Here is a 23,129-nt window from a genome sequence, read left to right as displayed (position 1 = left end):
ACTTTCTCATGCGCTATTCGTATTATGAAGGCGACCTTCCTTAGTGAATTTCCGACAAGCGTAGCCCTTTCCTTGCTTGCTTTTGGCTGCCCCCGTTCTCGTTTCCGTTTCTCGGGGGAAGGAAAGGGAGAAAGCGCGAGTGAAAGGAAGAAAAGTAAGAGGTGACGGGGGTGCTTCGGGCTAGCGAAGAGAAACGTCGCAAAAGAGAAATAGGGAGAGTTCGCGAAGCCTCCGCGACATGCCGCTGTGCCTACGAAAAAGGGAAATTTGATGTATGTGTGTAATACCTTTTTCGAAGGTTATCCATCTTAATTCGCTACACACAGACTGGCAGGTCGGCAGGCTTCAGGAAACCGACGATCCGCCTTGTCCTTTCTCCGGAAGCCACCGAGAAAGGTTCTATGTGCTTTTGCCTCGCTTACAGCCGTCGTGGCCGGCGGCAGAAGTATACTTTGGACCCACCCACCCACACGTGCACACACAGTACCTCTGAGTGACACGGATACATTAAACGATGTGCACGAATAGTACGGAAAGAGAAGAAATGCCCGAACAGAGAAAGCGATAGCAAAAAGGAGAGATTATTGAGTCTTGGCTATTACTTTCATACACACACACACACACACACATAAACGGAAAACTCTGGAAAATGAAAATGGCAGCTTCTGGTGAGCCGTCGGTTGTACGGGATCGAGCGTTCCCTAGAAGTAGCCAATTTCGAGAATAACTAATCTGAAATACATCTATAAGTCACCTGTAGAGTGAAACTCGCATAAACAGTTCTGAAGGTGGCGCTCACGATCATCTGCCTCTTCGGGCTACTCAAAACGTATTGTCTAATATATTCTACTTAGAAGTTACTATTGAATAATATATTCTACTTAGAAGTTACTATTGAAATTAAGTATGTTTATTCATATTTTCCCCAAGTAGACCGATGTATGTCTCACATCTTCGTTAGATCCTGCCATAGAGACTGCACTGCGCTATGTTGTTCAAAAGCTTCTTTCGACCAGCATGGCGCAGCAGCGTTTGTTAATGTAAAAAAGTGCAGGAAAATATAGACAACAATGAATATCCCGTTTCAAGCAGATAGCTATAGATCCGTAATGGATCACGCCGTTATTTTACCCATTGAAATTTTTTTCCAGCTCTGTTAGTCAATCGGGGATTCCCAGACCTCGTCCTCCTATATATATATATATATACGTACCACATATGCACATACAGCTATATTCCGTTAGGGCTTATTTCACACTTCTACCAAATACTTATGTAGCTTCAGAGTAATTGCCTAATTTTTTGGCAGATCTGAGTTTTTTTTTTTTGGCTTCTCTCCATTTCGTTTGCACGACGCGTGATTCAATGCTGCTCGCGCAGTAAAAGCAGAGCGTTACTGTGCCGTAACGATAAGTTGCTTAGTTAGCATACTAGCAATGTAGTCTGCATGTCTTTCTACCACTATCACTAGTGCTATGTTCCGTCAATTTGTTTCGCTCAGGGATTTTGCACCAAAGAAATCAGTCCGAGCATCCACCCACAACGTGTACACGCAGATGCGCACATGCACACTCAGAGATAGATGAATCGTAGGTGGGACGTCGTTGCGTTCCCGTCGTTGCCTGTGTTCCCTTGTGGTGTCGTCCGCTCGGTCGTGGCTCGTTATTCCCTGCTCGTCCTTTCTCCGCAACTGTCTATTGAATAACGCACTAAGATGGCGACAATAGGATAGATCGCTTGCGTTGCCCTCGGGTGCCGGTATTGTTCAGTTATACTACTGCCGACGCGAACGTGCTAGTGAGTTTGATCAGTATTTTCCGCTCTCTATTGCTATGTGCTCTTGGACATGTGCTAACGTCGATGCCTGCAACGGCCAGATCTCGTTGTTGCTGTTATTAAGGACAAAAGCATATGAAAAAAAACCGAATTTAGAATCAGAAGCGCAGCCAGATCAATCGCTCCACTTAATATTAGCCTACGAAGCCCGTGCTTGCAACAGTGCTGTCCATTGGAGATCTTTGCGGAGGCTGCCTCTGGATCAGAAAGGGCTGACTACGGAATTAGAATCGCAAAAGCAATACTAATAACAACGAAAAATGAATAACTAGGTATAAACTAAGTTATTGAAATTAGAAAATCACAATAAAACTGAAATAAGGAAGAGATTGCTCCTTGATAAAAACAAACGATTACGATTACTCTGTATTGCAGGGGGATACGATAACAGCAGTAAAACAGCATTTGATCCAGGTTCAGTTAACCTCTATAAAATGTCGATCGAATATTCAATCATTTACGATAACACAATAGTAATGTTTTATATAATACAAAGGAAAATCACTGCAATACTTGGGTACATTCTTTAGGTGGGCGGGGTGGTAAGCGGAGGGCTTCGTTACGCCCTGTTAGCTATAGGAAAGTAAGCATAACCTTAAGTTCTAGTTAATTAATACAATCTCTCATCACTGTATTCCAAGTGCAGGCACGTATTTTGCCCTTCACTACACCAAGCTATATTAAAACATCAGATAAAGTATGTTCACCATGATTAAATGCATATAACAGACAATCTCGAAAAGAACATCTTTAATATTAAGCCAAATATTCTCAGCCAATAGCCTCATCCGGCCCAAAGATCTATTTCGAACCACCCCTATACGTAAAGTGCATGCTTCTGTTCATACCATCCGTACTCAGCGCTTTATCTGCTGAGTATACGTATTGTACATAAATACGATATTTCTCTATGCTTCGAGAGTTTTACGTCCGGGTTAGGCAGTTCATCAGACGGCATAAAACGATGTGTGTCTGTGCCGGATTCGAACCTATACCATACCGTATTTATGAGATAAATAAGCTAACCACATATCTATCACGAGGACCTCTACCGTCACAATTCCTTAGCTAAATGGCCTTTGAGAACCAGCAACCTCGATCACATAAGTTAAAACCTTTTTACCTTTTTCCATTAGTGATGAAAAACAGATTTGACTATTAAGGAGGCTTTAAAACGGTTACCTCGAACAATGGTAAATGCAGACTGAATTCATTTGTTGCTATAGTTCGAGTGTGCTTTTCATTAGGTGTAGGAAGCTCTCCATTACTTCCTGACCAACCTAAAACAGCTATCCGGTCTCCCGCCTAATCCCATCCCAGCTAGATCCCGTTCCTAGCTGCGACGGGTCTTGCGACAATCGTCTATTTTGCTTGCGGGGACTCTTACGTGCAGATAATACAAACCATCATTAAAGCAACCATTGCTTATTACCAAATAGCAGAAGACAGACCCTGCAAGAAAACCTAGGCATTCCGAACGAGAAGAGATTCCCAGTGAATCTCCATCATATACCACATACACACGCGTACACAGCGTAATGAACCGGATACGTGAGCACAACGAGTCGTCAAGCTGTCGCCCATCACCGACATTCGTTGACGTCTCCCTCCGCTGGTGTAGCGGGAATAGAAGAATGCCGATCGAATACCCGGAACGGTTTTGCCATCCTGAAGCATCGTGATGACGACACCAACAAGAACGAATACATATATCTTTGTCCAGTTGGCCCATTATGTTGATGAAGGTGGTAATTGTGATGGTGATGATTAATGATAATGCCATATGCTATACGGCAAACGCCATAATACCACAAGAACAAACAGGACGCCGCCCTCACTGCGGACATGACAGGGGGTCAAAGCGGGGATGTACCATATGTCATCAGGTCGCTATCCTGTATTATATATTCGCACTGACATAGGGCAACAAGATAATGTACGACGACAGCAGAACAGACTGGCAAGGGGCAAGCCGGTTGTTTGCCTATTTTCTCGATGGTATCACACTTGAATGAGGAGCAGGAACAGGTCGATTAGAGCTAACAACGGAGGACGGCGGCAGCGAAAAAGCGCTACAAAAAATAAAATTATGGATGAACGAAGTCTTAGCTGGGCGTATCGCATGCGACAATACATACGATACTTGGGACATAGCCTGGCACCGCTTTCAAGCCTGCCTAATAAGCGAACGAGAAAAATGCTTGAGCTTTACGCAGATCTCATTGCTATCTGTGTACTACGGGAAAAATTGGCCAGGTACAGTGATCTACATGAGTTATGAATAGGTTGCATTACCGTCCAAAACGTAGAAGACCATCAAGAAAGCGGGGCGAAAAAATACCGCATTTACATTGTAAAGGGCAGACTCGTAAAAATTACCTATATGTGCATCAACGTTGTACGAACGCATGCCCATTTCACGTATCGTATCTTTTCTCTTAGTTTGCCCATCAGACAGTCAACTGTTGTTGGGTCGTTGTTGTTGTTGTTATTATTGCTGTCTTTGCCCTTTTCACCCCAGATGTTGGGCTTAGAGACAGCGAGCGCTGAACTCGACTGTTGTCGTATTTCTATTACCGTCAAGACAAGAAGGGTAAAGCATTGTACTTGTGAATTCATGACATTTGCGATTCTGGCGTTGGTAACATGGCGGAGTGCGTGCCGAAGCGACTGTTTGTAAATACATCTTATGCCGTTTCGGCATTTGTTGTTGACGTGGAATTTTGACGGACGGCGTAGGAGACGTCGGGCCTGGTCGCAGAAGTGTAAGGACTTTTAAGGCGACGAATTTGCTTCATACACATGATGCCTGATGTGAGACACAATGCATTTACACAGTGAGAGGGACGACGTTGCGTCGCGTAACCGACCAGACGACACACTGATGACGACAGACAGCATCTCATAATCGTTAAAACGATATCATTAGCGAAGTTGTAGCCGCAAGTTTGTAAGGTATGCATTAGAGCGTTAGGCCTTTAGGTGCCATGAAGAGCTCAGCAACTGTAGTTCTGCCCAGTAATTTCGGTATGCTTTTACAACGTACTCTGTTTCTCGGTGGTTTCTGAACTCGTTTCAACCTATCAATTTGCAGTCTATCGACTAGCTATAAAGCACGTGACGTGCCGCTAGCAGGAGAATCAGTGTGACGCAAAGTTTCAGTATTGAATCTTCGTCTTAGCAGAATGCTACATCCTGCGTATTCGAGATCCGCGACAATGGTAGAGGTAAAAAAATAGAGCTACGACAATTAAAATATTGCAAATAACAAAAATATCGCTTTTATTGTGTTTGAATTATAAAAGCTCCCTCTTCTACTCACGTTTGATGAGCTTATACCTGATTGAGGTCATTGGTTGCAACAAGGTCAGCCATATTCATAGGACATGTTCTTCGGTCTTGCAGCAGCCCAACCTATTTACGTCTAATAAACAAGAAAATATGTTTTTGACGGCCTAGCAACTCGGTGTTTGATAGCAGTGCAGATTGGGCTGCTGTATGGCCAATCTTGTTGCTCAACGCGCGCTGTTCTTAACGGAACAGGGTGATGGGGATTCTCAATAACAACTCGCTGTTCCAACGGTCAACACATGCGTTTTTTTGTTGTTTATCATCAAAGTTGCAGCACTCCTCTCTCTTTTCGTTTGGCAGCACGTACCGGAAAAGCGATCGGGTGTCGCGTCGCGTTCTAAGTAATTCAATCGTACCGGCCTACAGGCAAGAGTAATTCAGCACTAATAATATTCTGTTTTGATTTACTGTACACGTAACAAATAAATGGGGATCGACAAGATAACTAGCTCGTACATCACCATTAGCAACAACGACGACCAGGTGAAACATCATAAGGCTGGGGGGCAAAACGATATAATAATGATTGCATAATAGAGCGCGTCTGCCATCAGCGTTGCGATCATCGACGACAAAGCTCGATTCAGGTCCCCCCACTCTGTCCGATGGCATTGTTACTGCTGCCGTTGTTGGATACGGAGGAAAGAGTGCAGGGGTAACATTGTTTTTTTTTAATTTGCATAAGAAAATACACGGGTCCATTGGCCAGCGCAGTAGTGCCTGTCTAGGGATAGTAAGACGAGCTGTTCCCGACAAAACAATAGCGAACGGCAGTGAAGGATGCTGCTAACATAATGCCCTGTTAAAACAACTATTGTGTTTCGCTTGTAGTTCTATAGAGTTGTCGCGTTGCTCGCACAAGGGTACGCATACATTATATCCTTACCTACAGGCATTTTCGCATGGGATAGGTGATGAGCTCTAGGGTAATTGTCTAATAAAAACAAAATAATCACTGGAAGGTCATTGTCAATACTAATCTTTCGTTGTCGATCAATCGACATACAGGCGATGTAAGCTCCCGGTTTATAATTCCTATAATTTTTCACCTTCGACTGCGGGTTTAATCAAGTGGGAAGAATTATAGTTCGGCGTAGGCTATAACTTACTCGTTCAGTCTTTTAAAAGGAGTACAATGTTTAGAGGTCTATTCTTTTTCGATACTACCGCAATATCAAATACAAGCATATTAATAATATTAAATGTATATCCTTGGATGCAACGCCTTCTGCACATCATCGAATATACTCGTAGCGGTCTATTACGTGTAGCAGATCCCCAACTTATTTTATTACATAGAAATAAACAGTTAACAAATGCACATGTGGACGAGATTTTTCCGTTGTGGATCACTGTTCTGCCAAAATATTATTAACATTGGAAAATATTGTTTGTCTACTCAACGTAATAACAAAAAAAAAGATTGCATGATGGAGCTTTGCTTTTAATACGGTATCCATACCGTATCATTATGTGGCTTAGATTCAGGTAATGAATACCATACCAAAATCAACAAGCCTATCTACATATATGTGCAGAGTAATCAAACCATATAGACATACACATATGCTGAAAAAAAGGCCGAGAAAATAGCAATCCAGCAACGCCAGTATATAAATAATACGGTAGTCGAAATATTATTAATAAGTGGTCACGTCAACAGGATGTTTTGTCGAGTAAATGTTGAATCAACATTTACATCATGTACACATCGCTGTACTGGCATCAGCAGGACCCTTGCCTACACGGGCCTTATTAGTATATGTAGGTATATGTGGCATTAATAAAAAATCATCGGCACACAATCATCAACAGCCATCATATACATATCATCCAAAGGTCATTGAATTAACCCACAATTACTAAACCCTCCAGACGTTCACTGAATATTGTTTTTGTCATTATTATAATTATTATTGCAGGACAACTGTAGTGCCGCGCACCAGTGATAGTCATATATATATATATATGCTGTATATATGCTGTTTAAATATTGCTAATTATCGTTGCGAAACAGCGAGTTAGCAGTACAACGTTTAATTTCCACGTTTCCTGATTTCGGCAGATTTGTGCCTGCTATGCATTACTTTGCAGCTTTTTCTTGGCTCATTATTTTGTCCTTTCAACATGTTTCAGTTAAGGTGCACGGTATGGTAAATAGCGGGGGAGTTCGAATCCGGTCAATACGATCGTCGTATGCGGCATTGGAAACTCAATTAAGGAATAGTCCCAGACAGGGCTTCTCCTGCATTATTTAGACAATAACGACCAAAAGGCTTATTACTTTGGACACGTGCTAATGCGTCCATTTTCTGGCTGTCAGAGACGTTTACTAAATAACACACACATAGTGAAAGCTACATCCTGAAACAGCCTCACTTCTTTCCGTTTTCGTCCCTTTCTTATTTAGCCGTTATTCCGTGGTTTTGTTATGCCGTATTCGGACCGGCGACGAACGTGCAGTCAGGGCCAGCGGCAGCGTTTGCGCATCCTGTCACTGATCGACCTGCTGCTGACAGTGATGGCAAAGGCCGAACTCATGCTCGTAAAGATAAGGCGCTCGTGTACGAGGTACGTAAAACAAGCGACGTTTGTTTTGTCTTCATACATACTCGCTATTCATCACTATGTCTCGTGTCAACATGTGATGTTCTACCAGAATATAGAAACGTCCATGTTCATCTCCATACACAACACAGATACTCAGACGCACGCACACACACACACACACACATACAAATAAACACGAAGGTGACGGCAACCAAGGCCACACAGAAAGCAAGCTTGTGCAGGCGTTAAGGCTTTGAATCGACGTATTTCTAAAATAGCAAGAGAAATATGGAAAGCGAACGGGGGCGAGTCGTGCCAGGGATTCCGCTTCTCACGAGTATTACCGCCCAAAACGTTTTTCTTAAGCACAGTTTATCCTACTTGCTTTGTGTTCGAAAAATAACGCGTTTTCCCTTGTACAGCCACCGCTGTAGTTCATACTTGAAATACCTCTTTTGGTTTGTTCTCCTGCACATTTTTCTGTCATTCTAGTGTGCTCCTCGTGTCGTAAAGAAGTCCCCATAACGTTAATAGCGGGAACACTGCAGCGATAAAAATGCGTCGGTAATAAAAAGCACATGTTGCTATTGCTGCTTCTTATCCCGTATTTTTTGAACAACGAACCGACGACAGCTGGACGGGAAAAGCCGAACCCCACTTCGCAGGAGAAAAAGGCCCCCGGGAAGTCTGAACGACACTTCCATCTTTACGCCTTTGTATATTTGTATCGTGTGCGGTAGAGCCGGGAGTGCTTCAGTACTAAGAGAAAGGGAGGCGGGATTCTAAGAATGGTAGCGACTGTCGTTTTCAGTGCAGGACACAATAGAAAAGCTATCTGTCTGCTAAAGAATAGCATGCAAAATTTTGCGTTTTACATTGTGCAAAATGCGATACAGAACATAGTGAGGCCAGCGAACCAGCACTCGTCGAGGACAAATCGGCCGATGAATGGTTTCGCCGTCTGAGGACTGCCCCAAGCGAGAAGAGACGAAATGCAAGTGACTGTGTTGACGCGGACGGCGTTGCCAAAAAAAAAACGACAAGACACGAGTGCGGTGGCAACGAAGTCAAGCAGGGGTCGAAGGGAATAGACGGCCGTTCTGCCTATCGTCCCTTCAGTCGGAGAGCAAAATGCTGTGATGGACGGGCTTCGCTTTCTTCTCTGCCTGCCTGTCTCTACGTCGTTGTCCGTCTGCTATAACTGATGCTCGTACCGACTAACGTACAGAGTAAGGGATAGTATAGAGGCGAGGGGAAGAGGTTCGGTTGCATAGAATTCACAAGCAACGTCATCAGACAGTGCGGGCGAATCCCTATGTAAAGCGGGCGAGTCAAGAACACTCGGCGGGGGGCAGTCGGTGAGCCAGTAAAACAGTGAAACAAAGATACGTTCTGTCATTTCTCCAAAATATTAGGTAACACGTTGGTGATTGTCGGACTCACTGGTTCTATTGTGAGTAGGACAGATAGCGTGATATGAAAGATGCAAAGCGGTCACAACGCTGTGCACATCAAAACCTGTGCTGGCTACGAATATCATTTGGTAAGGACACGATGAAGGGGGGGGGGGGAGGTCGAGAGCTTCACCGCCCTTAGGCATGCGTGGGACAGGCGTGAGGCAAAGGACCATCAGTACGCTAGTAGTCTATTTATGATCCAGGAGACTGTGTGCGTGTTTACGCGGACACACGTTGTCCATACATGTCATCGTTGTTGCCATCGCTTAGCTATTAACATACGGCCACAGTTGCCGCGTGTATTCTGCTAGAACAGAAACGGGGTGTTCGGAGCTACAAATATCAACCCTTCATGAAAACTAACTGAGAAGGGCCATAATGAAAGAGTTAATAACAAAGGCGTCGACGCTTTGTTCCAATGGTTACTTTCCAAGATGGGTCCATGAAAACAATCGAACCGCAGACAATTGTTAATTGACAACAATTGTTGATCACCTCGTCGAACTAGGACATTCAACAAATCAGTCAAACCGTGTACTATAAGATAAGCGTATTTTAGCAAGGGATGGTCGTCAAATGCGGGGCAGACATATGGCGACTGAACAGAATTTTTACTTTCTGCGCTTACCTAAACGAATTTTAAGTGCTGTACTGCGAAAACTGCTCGACCGACGGTAGAGCTTTAATATGTTTACGCGATGGACTACTGCGGATATTCAATTAGAATGATATATTTGTGTGCCTCTATTCCTATTTAAATTTTCTGTTCAAATATTTCAATTATACCTGTACAATTATTGCATTTACAGTAAGTATAATAAGGACTGAGTGAACCTTCGAATTGGGTAAAATATACGTAACATCTCTTAATTTTTGCTTATGAATCCCTGCGCTAACGCGATAGCTATCCATGTTTTGCAATAGATACGAACGACATATATTCAAAACGCTGCCTAATCTTGTCTCTCTCTCTCTCTCTCTCTCTCTAGTCGAACCCGACACTATTGGGAAGCTTTTTTTAAAAATTTTATAAATTTGCTTTGGAAATGCAATTATAATGTTTCTGCAGTTTAGTTTGCCTGTCTTCATTGTTAGTTTAATGTTAATTTAGTTATTCTATCACGGTATCGTGCCGACGCTCCAAAAATTGTAAAAATTACTAGAACTTTTTTTAATCTATGTATGTATCCTACATACATACAGACTTAGAAAGGTCGAATCGATCAGCAAACATTTTCTATCTGAATCATATGACGAGGGTTTTGCCGAATAAAAACAAAAAAATCAGATTTTGTCACTGAATATGATTAACATTACAATTGTTCCATTTTAGATATGCACGTACAGGTCAGGGTTTCATGACGTGCATGCTGTGCATTGCAAACTTGTAGAAAGCGTTCACAGTCTGAGGCTTCCTTTCGAAATAAATAGGCCCGCCTATACAATTCGGTTACCTACAGGTACACTCGTATCGAAACACAGAGCAAACAGCATTAAATGAAACTATGCATATTCACCCGTCACAGAAATGGCCGGACAGTCATATCTCATTAATCAGTTGCTCAGGTCCACGGCATGACATTCAAATACTGTGCAAAGATTGTGCACGTTTGCTTAAGACATCGAGATGCGTCGAAGCGTCGTAGGTAGCGTGAAGCAAAGGCCAAGAGCTTAGATGTAAGTATATAATTTTCTTTTTAACTATGGTCGCTAATCAAATACCGTGCTATAAAGCGGGCCCATAATGGATTTCAGCTTTCGAGAAGTCTCTTACATTAAATGTTAAAAAAAGAACGCGCATTCGCTGGCGCATTCATACTGCAACCGAACTCAGTACTTCCCCATTAATCTCCGAGAGCCGACGCTCACACAAAGCCTCAACGAATCGCTCTAGAGTAGGTTTGTTTGGCGACAAACCCGAACAACACATAGAGGACGCTCAAGAAGCCAAGCGTATCGGCTTCTCATAGCGGCACTTACGTTATACAGGAATGGGGAAGAGGGAGTCTTGCACTGTCATAAGTAGTTAGAGGAGCAGCAAGACGTGTTGAAGTCGCAGATGCGAAAACAGCAAGAGGAACTTCGTGCGTTTACCAAGTGCGACAGATCTTTTGTTTTTGATGTTATTTTATATGTTTTGTAAGGCAACTCCTGCTTTAAACTTTGCGATATCTATAATGTTCGAGAGTATAGTATATGCTACGATTATCAGCTTTGGGTTTCAAACGTATGCCCTTCTATCTGGACAAGTAATCAACATCGCATTCAGGTATAAGTTTCTCTCAATTTCTAGACTCGGATAGTTAGGGCCCTTCTTAGCATCGACTCTATTCACGCTTGGCTGAAAATTCTAGCTAGTCACGCTGACACAAATAGCCAATGAAAGAGGATTCGTGAAGCCATAACGATTAAAAATGCACTTGCGGCTGGGCACAACTCGTCAGCACATTTATTATGGAAGATTAAAGGAAACGAAATGCAGGTGTGCCCTCTGCTTAGACGTGGCCGGTTCTAGCTTAGGTTCGTCTCTTCGAGGCCCACGTCCCCGACAGAGTTCTGCATGCCCTAGCCGTTTCTAGCTGCTTTTTTATCTGGCGGCCGAGTTAGGTCCGTCGGCCGAACACCTAGCACGAGCTACAATTAATCTCCCAAGAAGTTCCAGACCCTTCATAGGATATCTTTCACAATTGAGAACAGTTACTATATGAGACCATACAGATGACACTCCGGAGGCTGCACTGTGGTTAGCAGAACAGGTCTGTAGCATATGGCCTTAGCGCTGGCAGCACGGTTTTATAAAGGCGATACTAAAAAGCGCGCTATTTCTATATATCAAAGTACAGAAGGAAAGCGTCACATGCCAGTTCAGTTTATAACAATTATTTCTGTGTTGCGAGAAATAACGTTCATATCTAAGGTTAAAACGAAGAGAGCCAAATGTTACGGGTATACAGAAAAAAGTTCCTCAGAATACTCCTAGGCTGAATAAACATATTTTGACTAATTTGTCAAGGTCTAGGCATATTCATTAGCTTCGCTTAAATCCTATCTGTGACGGATTACGAGCAAAGATTGTCCGGACGTGGTCAATATACTGGACGTTTCGTGCTCGACGGCGTTAGGACAAGTCATGCAAGTATAGGTTTCTCAAAAATAGGCGCATCCATAGGAAGTCTAGCTTTTTCCTAAAACCGTTGGAAAAATCATCAAAACCCACAGACGTGTATTCCTTAAACTGCGTTCAAAAAATAAACGGAAACCGTAGCACAGTTTAAACGACACTTTACATTAGGGATCTTCTAGCGAAACGTGTAACATTCTTCACCTCTCTATATGGTCGTGTGACATTCCGAACAGCCAGTGGCTTTATACTAAAAATACTTTGAGGAAACGCAAGACAAAGCCAAATTCAAAAGATCCAAAACGTTCACTGGCGAAACTGGTTTTCGCCAAAAAAAAGCCTTTAGCCAATCCTTTTTTATTTATAGAAAATTTTCACCACAGATGAAATACCGCTGACGTTATTTTCTCCCAGAAAGCTTTAATTTCAGACTTTATATTGTTGTAAAAATATATTGCTTTTACAAAAGAATGCTGACAACACTCGACGCTAAATGAAATTTAAGAGCAAGAGGCTTGTATACGGAGAGGCATTGCTCGTGCACATCTGCAGATTTTTCCACAAGTTCCATTTTTGTAGGAAAAATATCTACTTTTATTTAAATACTATTGAATTAGATTTTTTTCATTGGAATTACTACTCCGGATAGAAAATTAATTTAATGAATAATAAAAGATTGACTTATACCACTATGATGTTCAAGCAATTTCTTCGAGAGTTAATTGACCTTTTGCCTCGTCTTTTAAACTTGCTACCTCCATTCACATCTTGTTGGGTCACACAAGTTCCACCCGAACCATGAAATTATCAACGGTATCACACTCTTCCATTGACCTGGCTCTAGCTAGGAGACAGCAAGCAAGTGCCGCTTGTCAAACCGGCCCTCTTGTCGCTTTCTCTATTCGTGTACTTGATGTCCCAGCATCAGACCCCTTAAGGCATCTAGTGGTGTGGGGGAAATTTCTTTGACGAATCGAGCAAGCGGACAGACGAAGGAGCGGATAAGAGATCCCACCTCGCCCTTTGAAGCGGCATCGGCGTCAAGCTACGCTCGTATATATATTAAGTCGAATGGGTGTGTTGTCATACATCTAGAGCAGGCTTTCACGGCCTCTATGTGGTCTATAGTAAGTACAATATCCTTCCTCCTTTCATCGCCATCGCGAAGTGTCGATCTTCTCGGAACGGAGAAGAACATGAGACTTGTTCCCTGCACCCTCGGTCTTATGCCTATCCTGTGTGCGAAGGCTTCGTCTATCTTTCTCAAAATTACCCTGTCAAACCAGGAGGCCACTTTGATCGTCGGTTTGATATGAACGCCATCGCTACGTCATCAAAGCCCCCGCAGGGTTGCGTCAACTATTAACATGAGGTTAGAAGCGGGACTTTAGCGAAGACAGGAAGATTGAGAAAAGTGCTTGAGCACAGAATTTATCCATCGTCGAACTTAGCCAGGCGGGCTTTTGGAGCAGGATGGAACTCCAAAGACGTAGTAGTTTCGGTTTAGCGGACATCAAAAACGCCACAAGTCATTATCACCTATTTCGAACTGCTTTACAGGTGCCATCAACAGCTTCTGTAGTAGGTTTCGGTGACGTGAGTTGATAAATATAGAGACAGGCACCTTCCTAAGAAGAGAAATATGAATGTGTTTCTGTTCGGTTGAAAATCACTGGAGGTGCTCTTCCTAAGTGGTGTTTAAGGAACGCTATCATGTAAATAGGTTTTGCGTCGATCAGATGAAAATCTTTATAATTTTGTCACATGACGCAAAATGCAGTTAGTCCGCGGAGACGATTCAGTCCTCCGGCTTCAACCAGTATCATGAACGTGCCCCTTACACGTTGAACATGATTATGATACTGTTGTTTATCATATCAGTGTGTTTCTTGATTAACCTGTTCCGTCCTATAAGAAGTATAACAATACAGAAGTGGCCTTCTAATCAACTGATACACACCAAACGCTGTTGATCATTTAAACAGCGATTTGGACTCTCTCTTCCTTTATTGAATTTCTTTTTTCACGCATGCTCCTTCATTTTTTTCGCTCCATTGTACCACCAGTAGAGGTCGCTAATAGCTGACCTTAGGTGTCGCCCCCCCACTGAGTGATTCTGAAGCACCAACGGAATTTCCATCACTAGGTTCATCAACAACTATGATAGTATTGCCACTGATTGGAATGGCTCCGGCAGCGAAAATTCAATGACGACCGGCGAAGTCTTTACAACGGCTACGTGGACGAATAGAGGCAAATCTGATTTATCTTCTATGACTTTCTGCTGCTAATCTAGACTGCTATTATCGAGCTGTCCCAGTTTCTGTTTTTACGCCATTCTTTTCTTTTTGTCATCTGCAGATAATTATGTGTTCGTCGCGATTGTCGTCGCGACACTGTGTTGAAGAGTGGACATTGGTCGACGGAGTACCCACTCTGGATGCGTCGCCGACTCGGCGCTACGAGCGACGAGTCTCGCCCATGTCCTACCTGCTGGAGGTATGATCCCTTGAAAAAGGGGCGAAAAACTCTAAGATATCACGCGCAAGAAATGCATCGAGAGACGCGACGGAAACCGGTGGGGTGGGAGGACAGGAGGCGCCCAAGAAAAGAAGAAGTGAGAGGATGAAAACTTGATATACACGGAGACATTCATAGAGACAGCAAAGTGACCGGCGAGAAAGACAGAGAAGGAAACGCGGCGTGCATAAAAAGGACAAGCGATGAAAAGGAAAAAAAAGACTCAAACAAGATCTGTCGGTGGATATTGTAGTACACGAACACAGATAAATCCATTGGGATGTTTCAAAGGAGCTTGTCCAAAACTCGCGAACAATATCCGTTCAACCTATCTCAGAGTCAAGCAGTATATTAGCCTAGCATCAGCCATTGTTAGTGTGTGGGATTATGTTCATGGAAGAACTGTTTGTTCTAGTGTCTGTGTGCCGATAACCAGTTTCGAGTGTCGAATGTATAATGATATCCTTGAGTCTCGTGTCAACTGGGGTACAGGATAGCAAAGAGGAAGTAGAAGACAATACGAGGAGGGTACGCTCGTCAGTGGACTGAGGTATTCGATGGTACTTGAATACCTCAGTCCACTTACGATGTCAGCGTTTCGTCCGAGAAGAACAACCACCGTTACCGTGTTCCTCTCTAAGAATCTTCGTGTTAACAGAGCAAGTGTTGCGGTGATGTCAATATTCGGAAGTGTTAAATGATAGGCAATACGTTTTCCGCTCTAGTAAGGTATCTCACGCACATCAAGAAGTGGGTGACGTGGAAAATGCATAACAATATCTTCTTCTATTTAGCCCTTTACTAAAAATAATGACAACGTAAACAGAAAAATAAAATTAGTAGAAAATTATATTGACCGACTCACCTAGTGCTACTTAAGGTTTATTTTTCAAAGCAACAAAAAAATTATCTAGGGTAACAGACCTTGTTAACTTAGCAGACAAATTGCTTAACTGCACTATGAACCTATCTGATTCGCGACTTGTGTAGAATTTACTTGCCAGTCAATCTGTTTGGAAGTTCTATAAGATGTTAGCTGCTATGGTATGTTCGGTTGGTCCTATCCAACATACATCTATAGTCTATTTTTAAGATCTATGCAGATTTATCCTATTAGATTTACTAGTATAAGAACTGAATGAAGTTCTAAAGAAAGACTTGCCATAGCTGTGTGCGGTATCTGTGGCAAACGAGAGTGCAATACAAGGACAAATCCAACTGCCCAGGGCCGATCCAGTTCTAGCCGAAGAGCTTAGCGATATTAGCAGGAACGGCCGGCAGCGTTGAGAGCATCTTGTCACATCCGCTCGAAACACTGAGCCACGCTCCTGTCTTGTGCTCCCTTGATATCGAATCACCCCGTATCTGAACTGCGAGATATTACGACGCGTACTATCCAGGAGACGTAACTGAGCTCACTTGATTCCTTGACGAAAACTAACGAAAAACAAGTCTACGTTGCGGGGTGTCAGTCTTAATATGAAGCACCGTATTTCATGATTTTGTCCATCGATTGCTGGCCGTGTAATCTGTTGTACCAGTAAAATATGACCTACGATATCTGTGTCCCTTATGGACGGGCAGATAGACAAACGTGTAAGACATATTGCTTGTTGCAATGATTGCAGCCGCTGCCATTCCCGTATAAGTGTTATTTCATGCACCAGAATCGGTACCCTTTGAATACGACTATAGTCGTTTCTAATATTGTGCCAAGTGGAATGAACACGAAGTCTTCAATTGAATTCGTGCTATTACTAAGCCACTTCGCTCACAATTCACAAATTTAAAAACAAATTCTCTTTTGAAACAACAATATTTTAAAAATCGAGCACAGTAACCTCGTGCGTACCAAATAACAGATAATACGTTTCTTTCTCTTTCAGAGACGTTTCTTTCTCTCAACTACGTCGGTTTGTAACCGCTAAACCGTAAAAGCTTGACTATTTTATTGGTTTCAATAGTTTCATATATGAATGCCTTCAATTCGAATTTTCATAGAAAATTCCTAACGTTTCAATCACGCTGACTGCCCAATAAAGCTAATTTTACATTAATAAATACCAAAAATTGTCCCGTATCATAATTCTCGTTTTTTAACGAGGTAATAACAGTGTCTACATATCAGAGATTTAAAACAATGTTATAAAGAAGGTACTTCGATCTACAGGTAAAGACCAATCACAGATACATCTTGCACTATGCCGATTTCTGTTTCACCATTTTCCATAGAGCGGCTAAATTTTCGTCGTTAGCTTTCTAAGAAGAAAGAAATGGTTGCTATTGTCATATTTAAGTTTGATATATAGGTCACCGTGTCTAAAAGATCCCTCCCTTCATACGTTCTACCTGTTTAATTAGTAAATTGTTTCTGTTGTGAAGTCTATGGTAATAATCGTATTTGTAATGGCCTCATTAAAACGTTTACCTCGGTTCTATTTTTCGTTAGTCGGCTTCATATACGTGCGCCCACGGGCGTAAGGCAACCTTAAGCTTCAAGTAAAAACAACCCTTTAGGAGAACGAACGATTGCCGAATAGGTGTGGCGGTGTCTACGCTGACTAGGCCTTTTATCGCCACATGCACGCCTTAAAGGCTCATGTCTCAGGCACAGTTCTTTTAGCCAGTAAGGCAAATATGCTCAATGACTAGGTTCTGCTGAATTTGCCATGGGCTAAAAGTGACACATAAACTACGCGGCTACAAATTCATGATTCGTGCTCATTTGCATCTGCTACTTTTCTCCTTTTTTAAACAAGACTATACCAATTATAAGGTTCGTGTAGAGTTGAATAGACGAAAATTTGGACCGGTTGCCCTCGCTGGACTCGTGACAGCTTTAAATCCGCGCATGATTTTTAATCTCGACTCCCACCTGTAAGTGTTTTCGTTTATAACATTACGTGTTAGATGTTGTACAAGTCTCTAATTGATAGAACTTGGCAATCGCTCGGTGAATCCTCGAGACAACTCTTCAACAAGCATTTTTTCGGTCTCAAGGAACTTTGTATTCTAATTTTTATTGCATTTGTACAACCTATATTTTTTACAACGTAATAGAAAAAACGTTAGCTTCCATGCTTCTTTGAACTATGCGAAAATAGAATGCCCAGTAAACGTACTTCTACAGACTTAGCAGGAAAAAGACTTTCTACGGATAAGCTTTCCCTATAAGGCGACCTGTGTATATACGTTCTCTCTATTTAAAGAATTAAAAATCGACCCGTATTGGATATGACAAAGTAGAGCAATCGCAAAAATTGCTTTTTACAAACTTTCTATGTCCGTGGGTAAGGCGTAATGTTGCCCCCCAGTGTGGACCATCCCCACTTATGAATCTTGGCATTTACTACAGAAAGATATCAATTTCGACCGTTACACATATGTACACGTTTTACAGTTGATATTATCGTTGCTATTACGTACGGTTGGGGCAATGCTTAGTTTAGCTTCGAAGGGTCGTTCGTCGAAACTAACCGTGAGCAGGCCACTAAATTAAGGCTTTAACCATTTCGATCCAAACAGATGCGTTCATCAAAGGCCGACCAACTACGGACCTGGGTCAAAAAGGTGCCAACAATCACTGATTGAGAGCATTCGACTATTGTCGTCGAAGTAATTAGTCGGTCAGGGTCATTTATCATCCTTTCACACTCTACATACCGTCCTTCCCAATTTCGAACAGCTACGATAAAACGGCGCTTCGAAGCGTATACGTTCGATACACTAACAATAACAATGCAGTGAATTAGTTAGAAGAATTCACTTCGCAGCGCTGATATATAATATCACGCTGAATATAAAAGGAGCAAAACAGGTCGTTTGTTCCATACGAGTCATACGGAAATGCGTCCGGGTGGCCTAGCTAAAAAGAGGCGATACAGACATTTGTCGCTGTTTATCGTCTAGGCCACCTTAGAAACAGTGAATCAAGGGATTTTTTTACAAAGCGTGTATATCGAAATCTATTGATCTTGTCGTTGTGGAACGTCGTTCGATAACCAGACGGCTAGGTGGTTTAGCCACACTCAAGTTTAATTTTATATTCGGTTGAAGCTTCTCTGCACACTCAAATGTACGCATTATATGTCTAGCGTTCATCTCTCAAGGGAAAATTTAATCACTATGGCTGTGCTAATAGGAGAAACAACGACAATGATTGTATGGTCTTACGAAACAACGAAAATAAGCGTTGTCACAGGGTCACGCACTTACATATCTGTTAATTTGTCAACAATTGTTGCGGTTACAACTTTCTTTAGAAATGCCCCTCGTCTATCGTCTAGTTTCTCTGAATGTTTAATCCCCTTGTCCCTTGCGTACTCGTTCTCGTGCTCAATAATGCGAGACATCTCTTACGAAAACAGAAATGAGTCATCGGACCATTGTTTCCGGTTGCTGTTATATTCACTATTATGATACTCCGCCTTTTGCTCATTGCTATTTTATTTCAGATACAATCATTGAATCTAAATCGTAGAATCAATTTGGTGACGATAAATTTTTCCTGTGTCATTTTTCTAGTCGCTTCTTGTTTTTTTCGCATCGAGGCGTCGCTTTCAGACGTCCATACTGCTGTTGTTTGTATCTTACTCTATAGATACTGTAGACGCAGATGCCGCGGCTCAGTGTCCCGGTATCTAAAGGCGTTGGCAGATTGTTAGCACATCGGGTCGTCGCTAACGGCAACGTCATAGTCGTCCTTGTCGATTATGTAATTGCGACCACCGAAAATTATGATTTATTATTTTATAGCGATGTATAGTATCTGCCTTTGGGTCGCCACTGATTTGTTCACTGGTAAACGCTGCATTCTGTCTATCGCATCAATAGAAAGGGCTGCATAAGATGCAGCTGTATAACAAGACCGCGGACGTGTTTCTCTTTGGCTCACAGTTAGCCTAACACCAAGATCCTAAACGATAAATCGGCCTATTCGATAGATGCGCTAAGACAGACTCTTGACAGGCGGCAGACGGGCAGAAGAAGTGAGAAGAAACGAAAGATGATACGGTTATGTATGTGTTTACAAAAGCGAGATAATGCGAGGTTTCGTATGTATTTTTATGTGCGTACATGTATTTACACAGATCGACGTACGCACAGACCGATAGACAATGGTATTTAGTGTTCATATGATCGATCGATTAGTTATATTTGCCACTATAATGTGCATTAATATTTGGAGCGATGGCGTCAGCCGGGAAAGTGGCCTCGGAAGCTGCGAAAATAACGGCGGACCAACGCAGATCTACCTTACATCTGAACGACCAGAAAAGCCGGATCCGTTAACGTACAACAAAATGATGATGTTACGAAATAGAATCAGCACCGTAATGTTTTTTGAAAGCCCCTGTTCGACTGTAAATGAGACAGGACGGGGAAACTCAAAAATATTCCTTTTATTCGTACGTCTATTTATATGGTATGTTGGCATTTTTAGTGACCGTCCTAGGTTAGGTAACTACGCTTACCGTAGCCGCAGTTGGCGGCCTCCCCGCTGCGCAGCAAACATATGACCTATAATACAGTACGTTTGTATAAGGGTGCTTTTTGATCAGGTCGTCGTAATGCTCGCTACTCATTGGCGGTAATCTCTTAATTGTGATACTGTACAGATTGAGAGTAGCAGGCAAAGTCAATTAGAAGTATTAGTGTAGTAGAAAGAAGAAGACAAAATTTTACCAATACCATCATAGCTAATGTGGCCACAATGAGACCTATATTCCGACAAAGGTAATAAATAGAAAGACTCGTTAATTTTTTTTGACGTGCTATTCGTATCCGACACATCAGCCCGCGACCAGGATTTAAGATGCTATGGACGGGATGTTTTCGTTGAATTGTCCTAAAGCTCGCGAAGATATATATGCAATGATACTATAATATCTCGTATATTTCCAAGATCTCTAGAGAATGTAAGGGAGCGTGTAATACTCGTACGTTTACAACAGTATGCTTCTTATAGCGCATCTGTACTCCTGCAGCGTCTGACACAGTGTGGGGTATTAATCAAAATAATTAGTTATATCTATTACCTTTCGTCTCTATACGTTGGTGGTAATTAAATAAACACCTTCGGTGTTCAAATAGATCCACCTTTTACCGTGACTTTACATTTTTACCTACAGAGACCTGCGCTATTTTATATGGACCCTGTATGTTAACAGTGCAGGTTCGTTGGGGAAGAAATCCGTTGCCGGTCAACTAGCTAATTAGATAGCAATCTTCCCTTACTCACTGATTATATAGCTAAAGATTTATGTAAATTTACTGCAAAAATGAATTACGACGCGCTCAATATTGCCGGCTATATAGACACGTACACGTACCCATTTTAATGGCTTCCTTCATCAGACGAAGCACGCTCAACAAATCCCTGTCTCCTCTCATTTCGATTTGTTGATATTGGCAAAAACGAAATTCCCGTACCGTTCCGAACTATGTATGTAGTCATTGCGTATCGCCTACGTGACTGATGGATCTAAGGTACCCAATACGCGCGCGATATTGAGCCGCTGCACCGTGTATACATAATACATTCTAAGCTGATTCGTAATACAATAAGTACGGTGGAGCTGGGCCGTCGTTGAGTCTTCGCCATTTTCCTTTTTTTTTTTTTTTTTCAGTGATTTGGGCGCGTTTTCGATAATTTGGGCAACGACTGCGCCAGTAGCAATGGAGCAGTCGATAGATTCGATCGCGCTATTGCGCATGAGTACCTCGAAATATGATCAGAGAGTTGTTATGGGCTTAGCTGTTATTGTTATGATAATTATCAATACTATGGCCGTAATTGCCATAATCACCGGCGTCGTGGCCTGATCGGATGGCGTTGTCGCTGTAACCATGACTTTGACTTCTCGCAGGTACAGGCGGCCTTTTTAATGTATACATTATAAATGGCCTACATTGCTTTCCCGCTCTGGGTTCGAGCCGGCCTTTTTAGCGAGCCCATCCGAATGGTGCTCTGTATTTTAAACCGGCTATCGATCGGCCAAAGTATTTAATAGACATGTTTCGCCTGACGGCGTCTATATAGGGCAGGCAGGTATATTTGTGTCCGTATGCTGATTCATACGATTCGGAAATTTCATTGCTACGGCTAGCGCTCCGCTCCGACGATAATTAACGATGCCGCAAATTTTCTTCAGATATAGGTAGGGTGGCCAAATGAAGGTAGGGATCACTCGGATCGCGTAGATAATTTGTAGTACGTGAATAATCATTATTGATGTTCTGGGCAACATATTTATATAATAAGTCTAATAGTTGAAAAAAGAATATATTTTTATTATCATTGGGTTTTTTCTACTAGTTTTGTAGAGAAGAAGGTGCAAAAATGAGCGCCTAGCAAGATCAAGTATTCGCTAGAAGAATATGACCGTATATGATTTTCATGCCACCCTCAATAATTAATTATTTATGCTGATCTATTTCTGTGGGATTTACCAAGCTAGCTTCCGCATGTTCGGAGAGTTGATAATATATCATTTTTTACTACTACTTTGACATATAACAAAGAAATTACTGAATGTTTGTGGTATAATTCACTAACCCAATTTTCATCATAGTGCTGATTATTATCTACCGACTATCATTCGTTAGAAGTGTTTTCTTTTTTTTCTGAATTTCAGAAATGTCTGTATCGCAATAGGCTAAATCTGCTGAAAATATTTAAATATTCTTGATCATTCGAACTCTTACCAAAACGGTAATATTTTCCTGAGTTTACCTTCAATGTACGATAATGCTATTAGGTGTCGATCGTTTTTCCCGTCAACTTCAATTGCACTTCTGCCACTTCGGCCATCGTCATCGTTACCGCCTGATAAGCTGTTGGCCTCGTTCCTCGTTGCAAGCTAAATTCAGCCGAGTCCGCTCCGCCTTCTACAAGTCACGGCTATCGGTCATCACTAAGCTCAATCGCGGAGAAAGAAAGATCCGAAAGTAAAACTGTGAGATTGATTGGTCTATGCTATCCACCTATCCGGCCGTACATCTGGGTGTATTATGCTATTTTGATCTGATCGAATCAGGGAAACGCGGTCTGGTCGAACGAAATCTGATGCGGATTGATCAATGGAGAGCTGATCGAAGTCGTGTTTCTCTGTCTTGCTCGCGGCGCCTACGCTTGGCCCGAACATAAACTATGGACAACGGATAACGCATAGCACAGCCCGATCGCGACAAAAACGAACGCGTGGGCGGAGTGATATCGTGCAAATGAGGCCATGTTCTGCCGACCAAACGAAAACAGTCAAGCAATGTGAGCAGCTACGGCAGCAACAGCT

General features: G+C 42.3%; 2 long non-coding RNA genes across 8 annotated transcripts in view; one reads left to right on the top strand and one right to left on the bottom strand.

The window, feature by feature from the left end:
* LOC147758269 (uncharacterized) overlaps window positions 1-23,129 on the top strand; it is a 105,967-nt gene that overhangs the window by 26,224 nt on the left and 56,614 nt on the right. Inside the window, exons 2-3 of one of the 4 annotated variants that reach the window (XR_015323017.1) lie at window positions 7,598-7,758; window positions 16,722-16,915. This is a non-coding gene — a long non-coding RNA (uncharacterized LOC147758269). Of the gene's footprint in view, window positions 1-7,597; window positions 7,759-8,229; window positions 9,292-14,676; window positions 16,183-16,721; window positions 16,916-23,129 lie in introns of those variants that run through there. The other 3 variants (XR_015323015.1, XR_015323021.1, XR_015323016.1) reach the window with 3 other exon arrangements.
* LOC111255582 (uncharacterized) lies at window positions 882-22,996 on the bottom strand. Of its 4 annotated transcripts, none has more exons than XR_015323008.1 (4): window positions 22,571-22,709; window positions 17,264-17,710; window positions 15,998-16,272; window positions 882-1,889 (listed from the first exon to the last, which is right to left on the bottom strand). It is a non-coding gene; the product is annotated as an uncharacterized LOC111255582 (long non-coding RNA). The 4 variants fall into 4 exon arrangements; XR_015323009.1 differs by having other exon boundaries at window positions 17,602-17,710; XR_002675562.2 differs by lacking the exon at window positions 15,998-16,272 and having other exon boundaries at window positions 17,602-17,710; window positions 22,571-22,996.

The sequence above is a fragment of the Varroa destructor genome, unplaced genomic scaffold (assembly GCF_002443255.2).
Source record: "Varroa destructor unplaced genomic scaffold, Vdes_3.0 BEIS01000001.1, whole genome shotgun sequence".
In the NCBI taxonomy this organism is placed as follows: domain Eukaryota; kingdom Metazoa; phylum Arthropoda; class Arachnida; order Mesostigmata; family Varroidae; genus Varroa; species Varroa destructor.
This window is presented reverse-complemented; position numbering and strand designations above follow the sequence as displayed.